General features: G+C 42.4%; 1 protein-coding gene across 11 annotated transcripts in view; it reads left to right on the forward strand.

Moving 5' to 3' along the window:
- TRERF1 (transcriptional regulating factor 1) overlaps window positions 1-21,526 on the forward strand; it is a 100,504-nt gene that overhangs the window by 15,703 nt on the left and 63,275 nt on the right. For 9 of the 11 annotated variants that reach the window (XM_055816654.1, XM_055816649.1, XM_055816655.1 and 6 more), the window contains one exon: window positions 13,075-13,130. The gene's annotated coding sequence lies outside the window, so the exon portion shown is untranslated. Of the gene's footprint in view, window positions 1-13,074; window positions 13,131-16,796; window positions 16,855-21,526 lie in introns of all 11 variants that reach the window. The other 2 variants (XM_055816650.1, XM_055816653.1) reach the window with 1 other exon arrangement.

Below are 21,526 nucleotides of genomic sequence, written 5' to 3' on the forward strand. Positions count from 1 at the left end.
TTGCCTCCCCCCAGCACCTTCTGACTTGTTTTAATAGCTGAAAAAGATTGATCTTGAAACTATTGAGTTTTAAGTACAAATGGCATTGTATGATTTTGTGTTGTTACATTCCTTTATCCTGGGACGAAAAGAATTGTCAATATCCTTAATTTACTTCCAAAAATGCCCAGAAAAAAAATTGGTGAATGCTATTTGGGCCAAAAGCAGGCTTTTCCATCTCCAGGAGACAGCACAGACTGCCGGAGAGCTTGGCTCTTGGTAGGAGCTGTGGGAGCAGGCTACATAAATGAACATGACAGAAGGCAAAAGAGAAACTCCAACTCACCAAACATTTGTGTGTGGTATAAATACGCACCTGTCACACAGTCCTATTCGTGCATAGAACTCAATAACCCAATCCATCATTCCTGCATTATTCATCCATCAATTTTTCATTTTCTCGCTAACCCACAGCCCACTTGTAGCTTACTTGCCACCATTGTTTGTGTACATTTTCCCCTTTCCTGGCTGTATGAAATTGGAGTACAGCAGTGATCCCAGCAAGCTGAAAAAAGTAAAGCTATTAACATGGCCCTTTCACTGTTAATTAACATCTGAAGTTTCAGAGAAAGGGACCTAGCCTGTGTAATTACTGCGTGGTTAAAAATCTGTGGAAAATTCATGCTGGTGCTTGGAAAGTGAAGATGCAAAAGTGAAACCACTAAAGCTGAAAAGAATACATATTTTTCTATGTAAAGACAACTAAAATGTGTTTTGCAAGGTGCTTCTCAGTGCAAAAAGGAAAGACTTCAGTTTTGTTATACAGCTCTGAGTAGAAATGATTGTTAGCTTCCCTGCTTTTGAAAAAACAAGCAAGTAGTATTAGTGAGGGTAAAGAAGAGCATCATGGAGTTCCCTTGTGAAGCCCTTGCAGTCTGAAGTCACCAGCCCCTCGGAAACCAGGGTTGCAGGTGTGTTAATTGGGTTTGGCCAGATTGTCATTGCTGCCAGCTGAGGCTGGCTTCCCAGCTCAGCTCTTCTGCCCCAGCTCCTGAGCTTGCTGTGGCCAAGGAGGGGGACACATTGGCTCCCTCACCTCTGGGTGCCAGGCAGTGCTGCTGTGCCCGGACCCCGTGCCCAATACCACAGATAGGGAAGGGAGACTAATGGGAGGTGTGCAAAGAGGCAAATGAGAGAAAGAAATGCAGACCAAAGCGTTAGGCTGAGTCTTTTGGAAGGCATTTGTTGGCAGTGATATGGAGGTTGCCTGAGACTCTTTAGGAAGGTTGATACCATTGTAGAGAAATGAGGGTCTTCTCCTCTAGTCATCCTGAAGCTCTTGGAGCTGTTGTGGAAGTTACTCCCAGCCTACGTCTTTGTTCACAGAGCAGCTATCCACCAGGCTTCTGATGCCCTGTGAATTCAGTCCACTGGCTTCCACTTCTCCCACTCTTGGTGCTGGCTATGTTTTTGGGTTACCGGGAGGCCTTTCTGCGCAGCTTTCCCTCTGTTTCTCGCAGGATTGTTTTGTTCTTTTTGTCATCCTCTGTGAGTGATGTGGAAGTGTGTGAGGAAAAGCAGGTTTTTGGTGCTGTCGTTGAGGACCACAGGCTTGGAAGGTGTGCTGAGCTGGCACTGCAAACAACTGGTATGTGCTCTGGGTAATGGGTGAGATCTGTTGGATTAGCTGAACAGCTCTGTCTTGGCTCTGGATCGTACCCAAAATTAAGCTGCTCAGGTTTGTGTAAGGGGTAGTTACTGAGTGCTTTAGCTCCTAAAATTTCTTTGGGAAGAGCACTGCCTTTTGCTGGCTGCCTGCGGGGCGAGTCCACTCAGACATGTACCTTTCACTGCACAGTCTTTTTGCTGGGGCTGGGGCATGGACCAGCTCCTGGAGGAATCACCCATTCCACCAAGTGAGTTTTTCCTGCTGTGGTAATTTGGGACCCTCCTTTCCTCGGGGGGTGGGGTGGGGGTGTGTGTGTGTGCGGAGGGAAAGAAGAAGCCTTTTTTTGTGGGTTTGCCATAGGGAGGAGGTGGTGTGTTTTAGGATGTTCTGCTGACCCTCCTGAGGTAAACAGGCTGGTGACTGGAAAGCACTGTCCTTCTGCAGGTCTGATCCCTTACAGGCTGGTGGTCTTGTTTGTGTAACAGCTACTCTCCAACACAATTCAAGAAGTCACCATTTAACCAAAATGGTGAAGTCATCTGGTTTTGGCTTTGAGGAATTTCCCCACCAGATCTGATCTGTTGGTCTTGCTCAGGTTATGCAGGAATGTCAGCCTTAGCCCTCTGCTGTGCCTGGGGCTGAGCCTGCAGCGACGGGGAAGGGCTCTCTTGCCTCTTCTAATCTTTCTGGCATAAGAGAGGAAGTGGTAGATACCAATCTTCTTCTCTCCACATCCTTCCACGTGTGTCTTACTGGTGGCCACCCAGGCTGTCCCCTAGAGATGCTACTCTACCATGACTAATTTCCTGACTTCTATTTTGAAAATGCAATCATCAAAGTTGTACAGGTCAGCTGGGGCAAGCTCCAGCCGCTTCTGTATCTGAAAACCTAGAAAGCGTACTTCAGGGCAGAGGTGTTGGGGATGGGTTCGGTTTTGGGTATTTTTTGAGAGTTGAAGACAGGGAGGACAGTAGCGAATGTTGAGGATTTTAATAATTTGGGTAGCTTGATTTCATATTCAAGACTAAGGGCGTTGGAAATAGGTGCAAACTCTGCCAAGTATGAAGACGAAGGCTGTGATAGTTAAAAAATTATGGTGTTAATTGTAATGCCTTAAAAGCTCAGAGTCTGACTGGTGAGATGATACACCTGTCTAATAAACATTACCCTGCCTTTCCTCTGCTGTTTATAGAAATATTTTTTGTTGGTAATTATTTTGTGGACAGCACTACTTACGTGACTGTGCGTGTTAGATATAGCTCTGGTTAAACTTCCTTGAAGAAGTATTTTAACTAGTAGTGTACAAGCATGTGAATATAGCCAATTCTTTATGCATTGTTTTCCCAGCTATGAGAATGTTCCAGTTAAGGAAAATACAGACTTTTCACAGCAAGTAAATGCTACTCTAGGGAGAGGATTTTGTGTTTTCTTGTGTTGGGTGCTCTCTTTTTGGAATGTGTGTGTTTTAAGAAAGCTAACGGAATAAAAATCCTTGCTTGGAAGTACTGGTGATTTGGTAATGTAAGGTTAGATATTTATATTACTTCTATTTATTGTGTGCCACTTGTTTAAAAACAAACAAATTCTAGTTTGCATTTCATGGGTGCATAAAACTGCACATGTTGTAGAATACAAAGCACAGAGCAGAATGACAGAAGTAAGCTTTAATTGTAGTAGATGCTCCAAATTAACTGAGGTGCCTGAGGAAGCAAATTTAGAAAGACAAGAATTAAGACGGGTCCCTCCTTTATGAGTAATTCAAAAGTCAGGAATCAGCTAGAAGTAAATCTTTAAGGCTAGTACAGTTTCAATATGTGAAAACCATTTTTACCAGATCTTGCATTTATTGACAGAACTATAAATAAATGCAGGATAATTTTACTGAGCTCTGTGGAGTTTCTGCAGATTGTCACCAGCCCCATCATCAGTCCAACAGCTCTTGGAGTCTTGCCTCACTTCCTCCTTGGGTGGAAAAGCCAACCCAGTTCTCAAAAACTATGGGGAAACAGGGTATTAATCTTAGATAACAGAGTTCTTGGTTTTTTGTTGTCTGTCTTTTTTTTTTTTTTTTTTCTTCCCCTTAAATTGGAAAAAAACCAAACCCAAAACCTTCCTGGCAGATTGTTTCTTGGGAATGCTGGGAGAAATGGTTAACTGAGGAGTTTTCTGTTACCAGCCTTAGGTCCAGTGTTTGACTCCAAAAAAGCAAAATATAGACTGACCCTCTCGCCTGCCCCAGCCTCTCGGAAACCTGCCTGAGCCCTGCAGCCAGCCCAGCCTGAGCACCCGTAATGGGGGGCTGGAGCACAGGAAAGTTAGTGGTTTGGTAAATGAAGTAAAAGGGAAAGTAAAGTTCCCACTGTTTCAGTGTGGCAACCAAGAGAGAAGCAATAGGCTTGGCTGTACGTTAGTCTAAAAACAGGGTTGGGAACTTCCTTGGATGGTATGAACTTGACTTTTTTGCAGGGTACTGCTTTTTGATTGCCTGGCTCTTTAGGAATTGTTTCATTATCATTTAATCTCAGGGAAAAGTGCTACAGTCAGTTACCTAAAGTAACATTTTTGTTAAAGCCTTGCCCCAGTGTAAAACATTTGAAGCTTAAAAAGAAAAAAACCCCAAACCACAGCCCACTTTTTTTCTTTTTTTTTCCCTTCTTTAAAATTGTCTTGAAGATCTGACAGCAAGTTGTGAAATGGTTGTGACGCTATCTTGACTTAAGCCACGAGGTATCTGAGACTTAAGTATCAAGACTGAACTCCAGGGAGTGCCATCATGCAATAAGCAGACCAGTCAAACACATCTGAATTGCTGCCTACTCAATTTAGATGCTTTCTGGGGCCTTCTACTAGGGTTTTGCAGGATTGGGACCACAAATTAGCTTCTCCATACACTGCAGGTGACCCTTGGCTGAACAGGGTAAAGAAAAAAAATAGCATGCGTGCTCATGGAGACAGAGAAAGTAAGAAGGCAGCTCGCCTTTAACTCCTGGCAGCGCAGATTTTATTGAATTGCTGTGAAGAGGCTTTTGGTGAGATGCAAAACCGACTTGTCCTAGCTTCCTCTGCTCATCCCAGCACTGAAGTGCTACTGTGCCCGTCCTGTGTTTCTTGGGTTAAGAAAAGTTAAGCGAGACAGCAGGAAGGGAGGATGTAAACTGTGCTTACTTCTCGGAAGGAGCAGGAAAATAATGACATCACTGCTTCCCCCCCCCCCCCCCAGCTCTGAGCAATCTTAACATTTATGTAGCTGTTTTCATCATAACTATTTCATGAAGAAAAAAGTATATATTCTGTAGTGCTTGATGTGGTCATATTCTTAACTTTTTACAGTGGTGGTTTATACAGACATGGTAACTGCTTTGAAATGGTATTTGTTTTATTACAGACCTGATTAGTTGGGAGGAAATGGGAATTACAAATTTTAATAACAAATTTAATAAGTACTGGTAGTGTCTTCCCCCCCCCCCCCCCCCATCCGTTGAAATGTCTTCTCCTTGCTTTTTTTTTTTTTTTTAATATGGCATCTATGCATGTTATCCACTGAAATAGTGTATGAGGCAGTTGTAATTCAGCATTTTGTGTGGTAATCCATTTCATCAAAAAAGGACTGTGAAACTTTTAATAAAAAGTTTAAAAAGTTCCAAAAGTTCTGGCTCTGGAATCTCACTTTTTTCTTATGAAAATTTTGCTTGGTGTAATTCTTTTCAAGAGGTTCTGCTGCTTTCAGGAAAAAAACGATGCTCAATGAATATCATGGGATAATACAGAAGCCTTTGTAGGATGTGCACTGACCTACCTAAGAAACCCAAGAGAGGTAATTACAACCTTTCTTAGTCTACATGTAAATGCACTTTTGGAACGTTTTTCCATGCAAAGAATGTGAAACAGTTACATTTTGGAATGTATACCTATATGGAAAATGGACTGTAAAACGTAAGATGCATATTTCAGGTGATTTTTGATGAGTTCCTGATTAAAAAAAAAAATAAATTATAGCATATGAAATTATTAGGCATTTTTACTAGGGTGTAAGAAAGATTTATGCTGTAATTTATGCTGTAAAATATTGCTGCAACCCAGTTTACAACTTGACAAATCTGGTTTTATAGGGCTGAATTATAAGGGATACCTCATTATTTGAGGGGAAAACTTTATTGTTGTTTTTGGCACCCTGGTCTCCTCTTTGGTTGGGATGTGCTCTGCAGGAGCTGCTTTGGGCAAGATGTCTCAGCTGATGGTTTTTCAAGGGAGCTGTGCAGGATGAAGTCATAATTAAGGATCACATCCTGGCAAGCCTTTCTTACCACATGTGGTCACTGATTTCAAGTTAAATGCGTGCAGTCCTCATTGCTCCTCTGGGTCAGAATGTAGGTGTTAAAAGCATGGTCTTCTACTTTATTGTCAGCTATTCTTTACTGATAGTCTATATCAGATGTTGTCTACTGATAGTGTATATCAGGTAATGTATATACTGTATCTGTAGCTAAACAAAATACAGCTACACCAAAATTACAAGTACACTGCTGGCCTTTTTTTTTTTTTTTTTTTTTTTTTTTTTTAAAAAAAAAAGCACCTGTATTCTTTCCTTCTGCACACAGACCTCTTGATTGCCTCTTGCTTTAAACTCAAAGCAAGCCCTGGTACAGTGTATTTGGAGTGTGATCTGGCATTATGGCTTGCAGCAGACAGTAGGGAACATCACAAAATTCCCATTATTTGCTCAATTTAGGAAGTCTAACCAAAATTTTGGGTAGCAAATACGTCTTCAACCATCTTTTGAGACTGTGGTATTCTTATGTTGTTCACAGGTTCTTAGTTGAGAAACAACTACAAAAAAGTTAAGTTTGTGCATTTGACTGAACTGAAGAGCAAATTTTAGCTGGAAATAGTATTTCTTTATAAGGTAATGAGATTCTTGTGTGAGGGGTTTCTGTTTCCCCTGCTGCCCTGGCATGCAAAGTGATTGATCTTAAGCAAATTATATATACTTGTAACTACAACCATATATGCAGACATATGAGACCATGTGACAAAGGAAAACAAAAACGCAGGGTTTGAGCTCAGCCAGTAAATATTCTGGGAACCTTTTCTCCTTGTTCCTGGGAGAGAGAAGTCTCAGCTTCGCCTGATGCCGTCTATGTGCTACCTGGCCCTGGTGGCTCCACAAATGCTCTTTCTAATGTGTTGTGCCTGCCACGCTGGAGGAGTAAGGCATGCCGGATGGCTTATGTGGTCAGGTACAAGTAACAGATGGAGCATTTACATTAAGATGAATCTTGTATTTAATACTTAAAATTACTTTGTGGTAAGCACAGCTTTAGAAGTTTAAGAAGAGTCAGTTTGGTGTGTGGTGAATGTGCGGTATGTTATGTGCTTAGCTTCAACTATAAACCATTTGCTGAGTTTTAGTGACTCTGATGTTTAGCCTTTGCCCCCTCCCCCTTTAGACATCAGTAGCCAAGTGTTTTGCCTCTGTATGTAGCCTCAAGCTGCATTTTTCTGATGTGGTCATCAGATCAAATTATTTATAAAATGAGGACATCCTTTTGGACCTCACGTGTAAACAGTCTTAAATATGTGCACAGGCAGTAAGATTCTGGTCTCTTTATCCATAGCTGAAGCCCAAATATTAATAAATACTAACATTAAATAGTGGGGGGTTTTCCCCCTCCGAATCTTTAAGTTTTTCCTTTAAGGCTCAGATTTCTTCTCTAGATTACCTGGAGAAAAACTTCCACCTTGCCCATGATCAAGTTGCTGGTTGCAGTATGTCTCTGCTGCCATGATTTATCATGAGTTACAGTAAACAAGTGAATTCTTTCGGAGTGGTTCCTAGTGGCCAGGTATTAGCGTAATTGAAACCATGGCTGCAATTGCTGACGCATGTGTTTGAGGGTAGGATCTGCCATTTTCGGGCTGTGTGATGACTCCAGGTCTGTTAATTTTGGAATTAATGGTGAGATCTGGAAGCCTGCTGCCAGCCCACTGAGGTGCCATTTAAAATTTCCTTGGAGCCAAGTGTGGTATTGGACTTCGCTTATATGTAAGACATCTGAACAGGCTACAAAGTGTTCCTCTTACAGTAGGGATTTGGGGGTGGTGGGGAAGGACTCTCAAGATCAGGCTGGTGTTGCCTCAGGCCCCTGCAGTGGGGAGACACTCTTCTTGTTCTCTCTGCTACATCTTTTTGCATGCGATGTGCTGGAGTCCTGGGAGGTGCGCATCGGAGCGTTTGCCTTCAGCTGGAAGGGGAGGTGGGAAAGCAGGAAGCAGGATGCTGTAAAACAGGAGCTGAGAAAGGTACATCTTACATAGGTTTTAAAGGTACTGACTGCTGCCAGGGCAACTTCATTTGTGTGTTTGTTTTAGCTTTCTGGCTTTCTTTTTTGGCTTTTTTTAACAAAACTTCTAACATCTTCTTAGCCAATGATGGCAAGCTTTGCAAATCAAAGTCAAATCTGAGCATAGCACTGCTCTTGAGTGAGCTGTGCTAATCTAAGATGAGCTTCTGTTTCCTGCTTAGAGCTTCTCCCCCGTGCTCTTGTTTGGCACATGTACAGTACTGCGTGCTGACAGACACCTTTGAGACACAAATCAGTTAAAGAAGTGTATGTGGCAGCAACTGCTCCAAGCTCAGTATTTTGTGTGCTTATTGGCTACCTACTCATGGTTAGGATGCAGGTGCTCGGAGTTAGGTAGGGTAGAGAGGAGTTCTACATTTGAGCGTTAACATCCATAACGGAGTGGTCTTGGGTCCTTTTTGTGTGTTCCCATGATCAGACAAAACATGTAATCCCCGTAAGGAGTCATACAGTGCAAGCGTGCGAGCAGAGTGTTTTGGGTAGCAAATATGTTGAACTGATACCATTGTGAGTAGGTCAGCTCTGTGGTTTGTGTAAAAGCAGCACCTTCAAGACCCTGTGGTCTCATCTTCCATCAGCAGCTCAGTGGCTGACTTTCACTTTCTTAAGGGTAAGAGAATCGATAGAGAAGAGAATTTGCCATCGGTTCTGGCTTTCTCTCTACATTTTCCCAGACAGTTTGGCCTCCACAAATTGTACAGCCTCCCTTTTCTCTGCGTGGGAGAGTACAGACTGCTGCTCACGGCAAGGGGGAGAGATTAACATTCATCTGTTCTCTCCTCGTTCTCTTTTCCATCCCGTGGGCATGGGAGACTTATGAATGTACCATACCGCTCCTTTGGGGAGTGTTTCTGCTCATTGCCCTGGTGACAAGACCACAGAGACACTGGTAAGGTTGTGTGAGTTTCATGTTGCTGATTAAATAGGCACATGAAAAAGCAGAGTGCAGTAGCTCCCTAGAAGAGGTCAGAGGGGAAGATGGAAGGACCAGCATAAGCCTTAGGTGTTTTGCTTGCAAAGAAAGAAATCTCCTTTTCCAGAGTCAGGCGCATTGAGGGCTTAATGCAAAGTCTGCCTCCTCACTTGGGTCTCTCATTAAAAGTGGTATGAGTTTATTTTGCAAGAGCTCTTCTCTGAGCAGACATATTTATGCTTTTGATTCTTACTCTGTGTTTTAATGTTGCGCGTATAGCCAGGAAATCTGATAGGGAATATAGAGAAACAAATGTTTAACAAAAAAAAAAAAAAAAAAAAAAAAGCTTTGCTGGTGTGGAAGCTAAAGCTGATACTGTACATGCGTGTGCAGTCATAGCGGTAGTTAATAACGCTCAAATGCATGATCAGGAGATTCAGTTTCACTTTGGCAGGGACAGGCAAGGTGTCTTGCAAACACATTTCCCCATAGCCCTGCCGCAAGGGGACCTCTCTGACAGCGTTGCCCTTCGGTGTGTGTTTACCCTTCACAGAAGATGGGTACAGAGGTGGGTGCATGCTGTGAGGGGTGATGGATCTGCTCACATCCACTTCCTTCTGTGTGAACACCAGCCTCAGGTTGCCTATGCAGAAAAAGCAGTTGTCCCCTTGTCGCCAGTATCTCCTGCTGCTACCAAATTAGAGGATTTCTGTCAATTAACAGGCATTCTGTCTGCCCACTGCCCCCCGTCTCCTGCCCTAACGCGGAGTGGTTGATAGCATTTACTAATTTACGACTGTGGAAGGTTTGTTCTCAATGAACTGCAATCAAGAGATCTTGCTCCTCCTTAACTCAGTAGCCTCTGCAGGAAAGAAGGCAGTGGGCTTCTTCCCATCCTTTCCAGCACTACCTGCTGCCTAGTGGGATGTGATGAGCCAAGTGCCACCACCGCGGTGGCCTGGAGGTGATAGAGCTGCTAGCGTGGATGGTGGCTGCGAGAACTGCAGAATCTGGGAAGTCTTAGGAGTGCTCAACCAACATCTCACGAGGCAGTGGAAGGGTACCAATGCAGTGGGTTTTTGACAGATACAGTGAAAATTTTACCTGGGGTAGCATGCGTATTGCTGACAGTGGCAGGGAATTTCTGTGGAGCGGCTTGTTGAACTTCTAGAAGGATGTTACTAACAAGCATCAAGTGTGGTGAGGTCAGTACAAGAGGAACAAAACCTCCCATTCAGGTAAAAGCAGGGGAAGGGAAACACTGCCATGTGTGGGACTGGTTCAGGCTAAACTGGTCTGTGCAGTAGTTTCTGCAGCTCTTCAGAAACACGCTATAGGGTTGAGCTTCTTAGCTCCAGCAGGTCTACGTTCATGTTCCGGTCAGGCTTTGGGAAAGCAGGAACAGCACCATCTGTGTCCCACTTCATTTGAAAAAAAAAAAAAAAATTAAAAAAAATTTTGAATGCCAGCCATCTGCTAATATTACATCCAAGCTCTACCCCCATATCTGGGGGCAGAGGAGGGAGGTGGTTTCTGTAGGGGGAGGCACTGTTTGGAGTGGGAGAGCTACCTGTACCTGGAGGTGCTGCTGGATCCAGAAACCATCAGAGGAGCATGTGCAGGATGGCCTGGCATCTCTGTCCAGCCACCTTCTGTGGTACTGAAACAGTCCTGCTCAGAGAGGGTGAATCCAAGTCCCACCCTGCTAACAGAGTCCATGGCGCTTGGTTTACGGATCATTAAGAGGAGATTTGAGCATTTCTGTGATGTGGTTGCAGAGTAATGGGAGTGGTTACGAGCCACTGCGTTGGTGGCTGAGGTAAAAAGACAGTCGTTGCTTTTTGCTTGTAGCCTGGTCATCGAGTGTACAGTGTTTTGGAAACAGATCAGGTTGTGGTTTTCTACAAGTTGGCTATTAAAATAGGCCCGCTATCTTGATGGGAACTAACACGAGCTTTCAGCCAGACTCAGGAAATGAACAGCCTCTGTTCTCTGTAATTCTTTTCATCCCAGATCTTTACCAGCAAATGTCCAGTGAGTTTTGATTTGCTTATTAAGGTGCTTTTGCTGAAGTCAATGTGTCATTTTTCTGTGATGTATTTCTGTCTTCCTTTCTTTTATAGAAGCTGAGTGCAGCTTCTGTCGTAGTAGCTCTGTGTGAATGTGAACACAAGGCAGTAGAGAGTTAAAATAAAAAAAATCCATTAATTAAAATATTTACATTGGAAGCTGCAAAACATTTACTCTTCAAGTAAAACAAACTTCCCCATTGTTCTTGCATGATTGCTGCAGTTTCTCTGAAAATAGCCAGGAAGAGGTTGTGTTCTGAGGAATTTTACTGGGTTGGCAGGGGAATAGGAGGGTAGGGATACTCAAGTGGGCTCTTGGTCAGTGTCTCTCTTTTGTTCAAATTTTTGTCACATGGGCAAAAGATCTCTTCTTCATAGAAAAAACAACAACAAAAGAATCCCCACCCCCACCCCAAATGGTGGAAGTATATTGTCATACTGTTCTGGTAATGCAAAAAAATAAACGAACATCAGTAGAAGATGAGAATGGTATTTAATGGTTGAAAGGTTTATTTATAGTGCTTGAAGTGTACACTTAAAGGGAAAATAGAGAAGCATCCCTGAGCAGGCAGTCTGGACCCTGGCTCCCAGGCAGCCCTTCTGGCTGGGGACTTAAGTGCCACCATCCCCATTTTGCTGGCAGGGAAATGGAAGTGCAGCATGGTGAAGGATGTCACCTTTCCCTGGTGCTGAGCACCTGTGGTTCTGGCTGGGGTCTGTTGGCATCACGGCTGCTTGGTGTCCAAGGAAAATGAAGCGAGGGTGCAATCTGGGGATGTCAGACCACTAAAACATAATCAGGTTTTTTGCATCTAGTTTTGTACTTTAGGCACAGGGATACTGTCAGTAGCATCAGTCCAGGACAAGTAAGCAAACATGAAAACTACTTGCTTCAAATCCTTCCATTCCTGCCATATCTCTCCCCAGATAAGTGGACGGAAAAATTAAGGGTTGTTTGTTTTTTGATTTCTATTGGCTTTTTTCTAAGTAGTATTCTCTCATACAGTGTACTCTTTCACATTTACACAGTTCTGGCCTTTTCCATCCTGGCACTGGACTATCAGGCTTCTAGGGCTTGTGGGCAGGATGCTGAAAAGGCTAAAAGGGTGTGTGGAGGGATTGGTAGGTTTGATTTTTTTAGATGCTTGATTCGCGTTTCTCACTCTAGGCAGACTTACGCTTTTCTAAGTTGCCAGATGAGAGGTCACACTTCTTCTGCCCTAGTGACTTGTGGACTGGCTGGATTGCAGCTTTATAGATAGAGATATAGTCTCTGTCTGTGTGTGTGTATATATATATATAACTTTGCTTAATAGTGCCATAGAAAAGCGTTTGTTCAAGCCCAAGTCTATCGTGACTGAATTTTATTGACAATTCCAAGATTGCAGTTTTGTTGGTTAGGTGTGTGGTACTGTTTCCTCTGATCCTAGGTATGCGTCATGTTTACCTATATTATAAAAACATCTTTGTTTCATTGAAAGGTGGGTTTGTAAAGGTGTTAAGAAATTATATGTCCTTGTTCAGGGTAGGCATCATTTAAACTTGTGCATGAGTGCTTTGTTCCATCTGTTTCTTGCATGCTTTACTGTATTTAAGAAAGGCTGTGTGCTGACAGTTTCTTGGCCTGGAGATAAAAGGTGCTGCATACCCAGGTTTGATACACTGATGGAAAATTGTCTCCACGATGTATAACACTGCTGTGATTATTTCTAGCCATTACCATTGGTTTCATTTTACAACCATTCACATTATGTAATTTGATGCTCATTTAATTTAATGAGAGGATGCTGCAGACTTATTTATGACTCGGCAAGACAACCTGTACTCTTTGGCCACCTCTGTTATCCTTGCTGAAGGAGGAAAAGTGTGTTTCTTAGAGAACATGTTACAACATCTTTAATACCTTTATATCCAGGTTTCCCAGATTGCCGCAGACAGGAGGGTGACTTGCCTGGGGTGTAGATTATACTGGAATGGCAGCAGAAGTTTAACTTTTTTTTTTTTTTTTCCCCTTGAACTGTTTATTAGCCTTTTGTGGTAAGGTTATCAGGAGGTATTGATGGACTTTTCCTTTTGTTACAGATGGAATTTTATGACTTGCTGGATTCTAAATAGGACGAGGAGATGTGTCTGATAAGGTAAGAGAGGGTAAGATAAACATGTTCTTATACAAAACGTTTCAGTGTTTTGCTGTTTGGGTTGAAGATGACAGTTTCTTTCCCTGACAGAACCCTGCAAATAATTGAGAGATTTATTTTTAAGTTGCATGTGCTTCTGATCCTCAGAGCAGAGACCATCTCTGTTCTGTTCAGCTTCTGTCCCAGTCCTTTTTCCTGGTGAACTGATGTACTAAGTCCAGAAGACACAAACGCATGCCTTTCCAGGCATGGAGGTTAGAAAGATTGTTCATACTTATCTTAATATTTTAGAGCTTTTTATAAAGTAACAGATGAGGTAAAGAGGGGTTTTTTTAGTTCAGTTTTGAGACATGCCCACTTCCCCCCCGACATTTGAAAAGTAAAAAGATCTGTGCTTTAAAACTTTTTTCCTGTTGCAGTATTTTTTAATTTGCGCTGCTTTTATTAGGACAGAACGTATATGAGTAGAAAACCTCTTAAGTTTGAGTCTGAAATGAGTGTTTGAAATGAGTATTTGCTGTCACTAATGCACTGAAGGAAGGTATAGGTTTGCTGATTTTTTTTATTATTATTTTTTATTAATAGCAGTGTTTTTAAAAGGCAGTGTTTAGTTTTTTGTTTTCTTTTGGTTTCTGGTTCAGAGGCTTCCACTGGTAGTGAGGAGTTAGATGTCTTTAAAACTCTTAGGTGTTGGGACAACTGTATTCAAACAAGACACAGCCAAACACAGTAGTAGTATTACATAGGATTGTCAGTCTTCCAACCTATGATCTGCCCTGTGACTGTCCAGCTCATTAACTTACATGTTTAATTTTGTCTCCTCTGTCTTCCTGAGTGCTGTGTCATTTACAGGCCTCAAAAATCCCCCATGTTCTTTTTGGCTGTTGGTTGGAAAATGTAGTGGAAACAGCTACACGTCATTATGTGTAGGATTACCAGGATTAAATGACTTCTTTCTTGGATTGAGAGATTTAGTTCTTGTAGACAGTCTTGGGATATTTTTCTCTTCCCCTCCCCTCCCCCTTTAAGTTCTGTTTGCTAAGTAGAGCCACCCTTTGGAGCGTGGCTGCCCAAGCAAGAACTGAAAATTTTGAATGGCTCTTGGCACTGTGTGGAGCATGCATGCATCAAAGGCTTGCTTGATGCTTAGGTTTTTTTGTGAGTGTTGGGCATTTTGTCCATTTGGACTATCCTTTTTCATGCCACTGTTGAATCATGTGAGGAATATTTTATTTAAAGGCTTACTCTCTACCCAAACGTGGTCTTGTGTGTGTATAGTTGGTGAAATAGCTCTTCAGGTGAGAGGACTTGCAGTCTGCAGTACTATTACACAAAGCACTTTGCATGCATACCTCATTTGTTATGTAAACGAGCTTCTTCACTTGCACGTGTTCAAACCAGTCTACCTATGCTCCAAGAATGAGTAATTAAAATTGCTTTCAAGACTTCTTAGAGCGTGTTCAGCCCGACCTGCACTGGCACCCCTCTGTGCACAGGCGGTTCAGCTGCTGTCCCATCGCACGCTGGCCATGGGCATCGCTGCGGCCGGAGGCCCTGCGGTACCCACCGCAGCATCGCTGCTGGCGTGCCTGTGCTCTCGTTGAAAAGCAGCATGGCCAGGATGGGATAGGGCTGTTTTTTCTAGCAGATTCAGTTGAGTGAAAAGTGTATTTGTCTGGTGTCAGTGTGGTGCTGGGGACTTTAGGTGTGCATGTGGGCCAGCGTTTTAGTCATACTTATTCAGCTGCTAGTGTTTTCCTAAGATGCTACTCCTTGCGTACTATATGTATATTATATAGCATATAAATCTGATATTACTTAATTTTAAGTACTGTTCCTTGTGAAGCAGATACTGATAATAGAGTGCTGTAACATGGGCAGCTCTTGTGGCACAACAGCTGGATGCTGTTGTACCGTCTCTCCCAGGGCGAGCTTGCTCTCCCCTCGTAAAACAACCATCAAGGAGGCTCTGTTTCTAGCAGGTTCTGCAGCTTGAGGCCACGACACCTTCTCTCGCCGCAGCTTTATTGCCAGCCCCAGGCATGTACAAATTGTGAGCCAGATTCATAGCAATTGCAGGACTGGCTTTAAAATGAGATTCTAGGAAATAGAAGTAGCACTTTCCACTGGCTCTCATCTTTTGCCTCTAGAAGAAAACGTCCTGTCCTCATTTTGTGTGGTACCTCCTCGTGGCTGAAATGAATCCCCAGCTATGAGTGTGTGTCACTCTCCTTCCTCTGAGGGGCTTTGTTTATCGCTTCCCCAGCAGCCTGGGCTGGAGAAATGCCATCATCTCACTCCCAGTCCTCCTGTGTCACAAGAAGCACCTGACCTGGTTGTGCTCCTTCTCAAGGCCGAAGTTGTCAGGTGTCCCTCATTCTTTCAACTACCCCTTACTACTATGGCATCAGTGTTATTTTATTCAAAAACATTTATTTTTTTAACCTTCTGCTCCCTTTCTGCATTCTTTCTCCCCATTTGCATCTGGGTTTCTATCCTTCCAGACAGGCATCTGGATCCTGCCTCACATGTGCCCTCAGGTTCTGTCTGTGTTTTCCCTTGGTTGCTTACAATTTTCATGGATATTTCCTGACCCCTTCCCTGCTGTTTCTTCTTCTGGGGAAGTATTCTGAAGCATTCCTGTGTTTCTTGTTGCTGTTGCAATTAAAGGGGTTGCTATCTTTTAGTCCCATTTAAAGCAATGAGAGATGGTCCAGTCTGTCCAGGGAGTAATCTTGCTTTAATCCTAGCCATGGTGACTTCCTTGTAACGGCTGGCTTTTGGCATCCATCCTTTTGATTGCGTGACGAGGCTGAATAATAATAAAAAAAAGAATAATAGCTCTTTTAATATGCCTGAAGCCTAATAATGATGAAATTATGAGACTTGGCAAGCTTTCAGCTGCGTTGATAGGTGCCAGACCTCTCACCCAATATTTTCTTTTCCTTCCCCTGTATTTCCCTGTGCCTTTATCTTACTTCCTTCCAAGGAACCTGGGGCCCTTATGAACTGCAAGTCAAGTTTCACATGAGGTCTGCCCAATAGCTCAAGTCATAAATATAAAATCATTCTATAAGGCCTAATCTATTTTCAGAGGTTTGTTTATGAGATAAGGATTACTTTGATCACTGAAATAGCATTGTGTCATTTTTGGAAGGAAATGACTAGGAAGTAACTGTTATCAAGCCTATTTTCACCTGCCATTAGCTTGGACCTGAGGAATTGCAGCTCCAAGGTCACTTGCCTTAACAGTTCCAAATTAGGTTGCCAATTATTGATTATCTGAAAAACTGTCGGTTGATGTATATTCTGTTATTAATAGCTGTTAATACACTTTGGCAATCTGTTTTGCAAACATTTTCTTGTTGTTCTTTTTTAATGAGTCTTGGCAGTGAAAACCCTGGTTTAACACATGCAGAACTACAGTAACTCATTGAAGTATTTGTGGGGTTTGCATTTTTGGTGTGTTTTTGTTTTTTACTGGGAGTAACACTTGATTTTGATAAGACCAAATTGAGGTAAAGTCCAGGAATGATTTCTTTTTAAACTGGCACATTGTGGATTCTTCTCGTGTTAGTGCATATCAGTGCAATACTCTTGTATCACTGCTAGATGAGTTTTAATAACTTCCTTTGATGTTGCCTATGAATATTTTTGTCTCCACAGAAGTCATCTTAGAAAAACTTCCAAAATAAGAAAGCTAATTCAAATAAAACAGTAACAGGTAATTTGAGTTTCTTTTCTTGTATTAATAAGCTGTTTTGTCACAATAGGAGGAAAGTACCTGGAAAGCACAGGGAGGAAAAATGGGAAATCTCTCATGCATAAGGAAAAGCCTCTTGATAACAAAGTTTGGAGGGGGGTGGGAAATACCTACATAAATGTAGACATCAAGGTAAATGCTTTTCCCTTTTCTTTTTCTTCCAGAAAATTTGAATATTTGCACAATCTGATGTTGCAAGTTGTAAATGCTTAACACTTCTAAAAGAATAAATTACTTCAGTGCCTGAATGTGTAGATAACTTGTCAGCTTCAAAGGATCAAGTGAGTTGGAAGGAATGTCTGGATAACTCGGTATAGGCAGGTACCAAGCAGAATATAGGAAGCAGGGGAATACATTCAACTCATACGGCAGAGGCCTAGATATAAGTTTACATTTAAGATTAATCATGTTATGAAAAGCAAGTTTCTGTGGTTCTGCTTTTAATGTAAAAGTACAATACTCACTTCCCCCTCCCCATTGCTGTCGTGCTGGGTTTCCCAAGCTGCTTGTTGTAAGAATTGTGCTACTTCTATAAAAATTGAGATGGAAAATAAACCGATTTAATGCTTTTCAAACTACCTTTACAAAAAAGGCCACCTTTCACTGTAGAATATCCTCAATGTGAGCCGGCCGGTTCTGTAAGATGTAAGTAGCTTTGCACTCTTTGACTAAGCAGTTAAGAGAAACTGAAATCAGTACTGTAAAATGCACATTAAAGCTGTAGGGCTAAAATGGAAAGAGATGTTTCAGCTCTTGCTTGGGAAGTGAACTGATCTGAAGTTCCCCTCGGAGTACACAAAGCACAAACAAGACCGGGTGTAGTTTAGCATTGCAGTCTGGGATGCGTGTTGCCCATTGTTCACCCCACCCCACTTAGTGAGCCAATGCTCACAGGTACTCTACCTGGCAAAAACTACTAGTTTTGACTTCTCCCATAGGGTTATTTTTCTGACCCAAGTTCTCTGAGCTCCAACAGGCACGCAGGCATGAGGGAAGTGCCAGGGCAGACCCTCGGTGTTGTGGCTGCCCCTTTGGGGTGGTCACCCACCAGAGCAGGTCTGCGGGGTGACATCACTGCTGCTGCTCATCATGGACTGGATGCACCCTTCATTCTTCCTTTTCTGATGGTGGTGGCGTGACTGGAGCTTGTAGGCGTGGTGCAAGGCGCAGGTGACCCTCCACCTGGCAAGTGCACAGGGTACCAGCTCTGTGGCTGCAGGGCAGCCGCCAGTTTCAGTGTTTGAAAATGGCCCTGGCAGCCAGGAACTTCTAACTGCAGCTCTGCTAATGACTAGTGTTGTGGTTTTGGGCAACTCCCCTGGTTGTCTTTGAGTCAGCTCCCCTGTCAGTAAAAAGGGGATGATCCTCCTTTGTAACTTACTGTTGAAATGATTAATGGTTGTGCTTTAGAGGTCAAGGTCCGTCCATGTAATGTTGCCATTGGTATGGAGAGGCCTCTCGGCTTTTGCTGAGAAACCTTGACTCCAAAAACACAACTGGTTGTGGGGACTTGTTTGGCTTTTTTTTTTTTCCTCCTGTTAACTTATGAAACAGATCAGATTGACTCTCAGTACTGAAGTGTTAACCACCACTACCAACCATTTCAATCTTGGCCCCCTCTCCTCACCTATTCCTTCTTCGCTGCAACTCCCTTCTTGACTGTCCACTTCTCATATCAAACCTTTCCTAAACTAATTCAAGACAGGGTGCCAGACAGAGTTAAAAGGGAAATTTGAGGTAGAAGGTGAAATCCTAGCAGTGAGGCTGAGGGTTTGCCACTGGTGTAGCAAGATAGAGACATGTTCTGCTTTTTTCTCTGAAACCCACTCTGTGTGGAGGCTGTGCAGTTTCCAGGCTCTGGCTTGGTTGCCAACCTGAGATGTGCCAGTAACGTGCTGGGTTTTTTTATACAAAAAAAAAAGTCTAAAAATAATATCGGGGGGAGCCCAGTAACTGAGAAGTTGAAAACTTCACATATGTCATTAAACTTAACTTAAAAGCCACTAGATATTTAAATTAAAGGAAAATATTAGTTAAGGTACCCAGACAAGACTCGGAGAATGGCAGGAGCTTGTTTGCTGTTGATCTTATGCAAAAAATGTGCTCTTTGGTTCATGATCGACCTCCAGCTGCTGCTGGTAACTTCCTGCTCCTGTTGAACGAATGAGCTGATGTTACGGAGCTGAGGGCTTTTGGGTCGTGGGGTTGTATGGGGCAGGCAGCTGTCCGTGTTCCTGCTGGGTGGGTGCCTGTCTGCAGCCCAAGAAGCAAAGCCAACTGTAACTCGTTTCCTCTTCTGGTTGTCCTCTTGGTGCTCAGTCAGTGTGCCTTGAAATTACAGGGACTACTCATGACTTGTGGGCTTCATAAACACCACGGAATGGGCTTTATAGTTTTAGAAAACATATATCATATGAAATATATTCATAGACTTCTGTCCTCAGAATAAGCCTTTGGTATCTGTTCATTCTGTCTTACTAGTGCAGACCATGAACTCTCACTCGGTAATTTCTACAGTCCGTAATCTCTGTTGTTACATTAGAGATGCCCGTTCCTGACTCTAAATGACAGGAGGAGACATGTCCCAGTTGTAAATTACAGTAATTTCGCCCCAGGAGAATTTTAGGCAATTCTGTTCTGTGCTATAGAAATTCTTAAATGTTTTTGTGGTTGTGGTATGTATGTGGTAGTACTGCATTTTTTTTTTTGTTTCTTTTTATCCATGGAGGGACGTAATATAGTACATCGTCCAGGCATTTTTGTTTAATGCAAGTTGCTATGAGTTCAAAAGTGTGGAGAGGAAGAGGTGGCTATCGTAAGCTCTGGTGCTCAGGTCTGCCATGAGTGATTCTACTTGGAAACCACTTCATGTTAGCCACATAAAAATTTGAGTCTCCAATTAACATTACCTAGAGCAGCAGAGTGGTGGATCACAGTCTGTCCCAGAGCTCTGAGAACATCTTGGATACCCTGAACTGAGGCTGTGGAGAATATTCTGATAGTGCCTAGAGAGCAGCCAGTGCTTCTGAAGAGATGTGCTCCAAGAGCCATACTGGTTGGAGTTACCTAAATGCATATTAGGTATTATAATAGGTCTGCATTTCTGAATAGATAGCATTGCTGCGAAGTGGGGAAGATGTAAATGCCAGAGGAATTTTACAGGGTTTTAGTCAGCTGGATAAGATAGAAAGTGGTTCTTGAGGATACTGCAGTTTGCAAGCTGGCTGTCGGTGAGTTTCTGAGCATGCTATGCATCATATCAGTCAACTGTAATTATGTACAGTCAGACAGAGGAAGTGGATTCTGAACTCTTCAGAACTTTTTCCTCTGCTCAGCAGCATCTTTTTGGGGCCTAGTTTTGGCTAATGTATTCTTTATCTTCTGAGTAAATTTTGGTAGAGACATTTAGCCATTTTGTCAGTAAGTCACTGATAACCATTATCCTCTTTGATAAGCAAAATACGCAGACTTTTTAAACTCTATATAAGGTGTATTTTCTGAATCTTTAGCTGTTCTTGTGGTATTTTCTTTTCTGAAATGAATAGACCAGAAATGCATGTTGCCCTTGCTGTTACTGTTCTTTAGATAATGCTCTCCCTCCCTCCCTTGCCTTATACAAAATAGTGTTCTTATCCATCCAGAGGCTACATTTCCTTGCTTAGCTGCACGTTTGTGCAGGAAGTTTAGCGTCTAGATTGTGTCTGCCATGACCTCCAGTCTTTTTAACAGGATCGTTGCCTTTCCAAATGCAATTCCCCAAGGGTAACTCCCAGTTCTTTTTATATTCTTGGGAGTTTGTAACTTAGTGTTATTGCTGTATTAAAACCAGCTGTTCAGATAAACTACACCCAGCAAAAAATCCACTTTACCAGAAAGTAACCTGATTCGGTTTTTGCTTACTGTTGCTCCAGGTTTCATGTTCTGTGCAGGTGACAAGAAGTGATTTCATATTTTCTTTCAGATCCCTGGTAATGGCAATGGACAGCATCCCAACAGGCCCCCAAAACATCAGAGGGAAAATATGAGAGGAAGTGGGGTACTTGGTATCATTAGAGATAACACTGACAGGAATTTGAATCCCTAAATTGAACTTCTTGTACTTTGCAGTTTGAGTTTGTGTGAACATAATTACAGCTTTGAATTCTTTCTTCTAAATATTGCATGTATGTGGGGGAGTAGATGTTTTGTTTTTGCTAAGTAGCATTTTCTAGACAATTGTATTTGTACCACTTGTGTTCTTTTCTGAAGGTAAAAGTTAATGTCGATACTTTTTTTTTTTTGGTCTTGTTCTTATATGAGGTTAAGTACCAGATAGTTGCACATTTACCATCAACTAATAGTCAGAAGGTACAGTCTCGCAAAGAACTTGGCTAAAACTGAATGAATAGCTTTCAATTTCCTGTGGGTGGGTTTTTTGTGTGTGTGTGTGCACTGCTTACCAATAAGGAATAGAGCAACTTTCCTTTTCTGAGAAGCTATGTTGCTAGCTTTTATACTGTTGAAGTAATTTTGTTAAACAAGAGGAAGAAAAAAAATTTCATAAATTGTCCAAAGGAATTTGTCTACAAAGTGTGCCAACAGGGTTGGGTCTGTTTTTCCTCCTCCATTTTATCAGGAGGAAAAAAACTTACTG

Source organism: Falco peregrinus, chromosome 11 (genome assembly GCF_023634155.1).
Source record: "Falco peregrinus isolate bFalPer1 chromosome 11, bFalPer1.pri, whole genome shotgun sequence".
Classification (NCBI taxonomy): domain Eukaryota; kingdom Metazoa; phylum Chordata; class Aves; order Falconiformes; family Falconidae; genus Falco; species Falco peregrinus.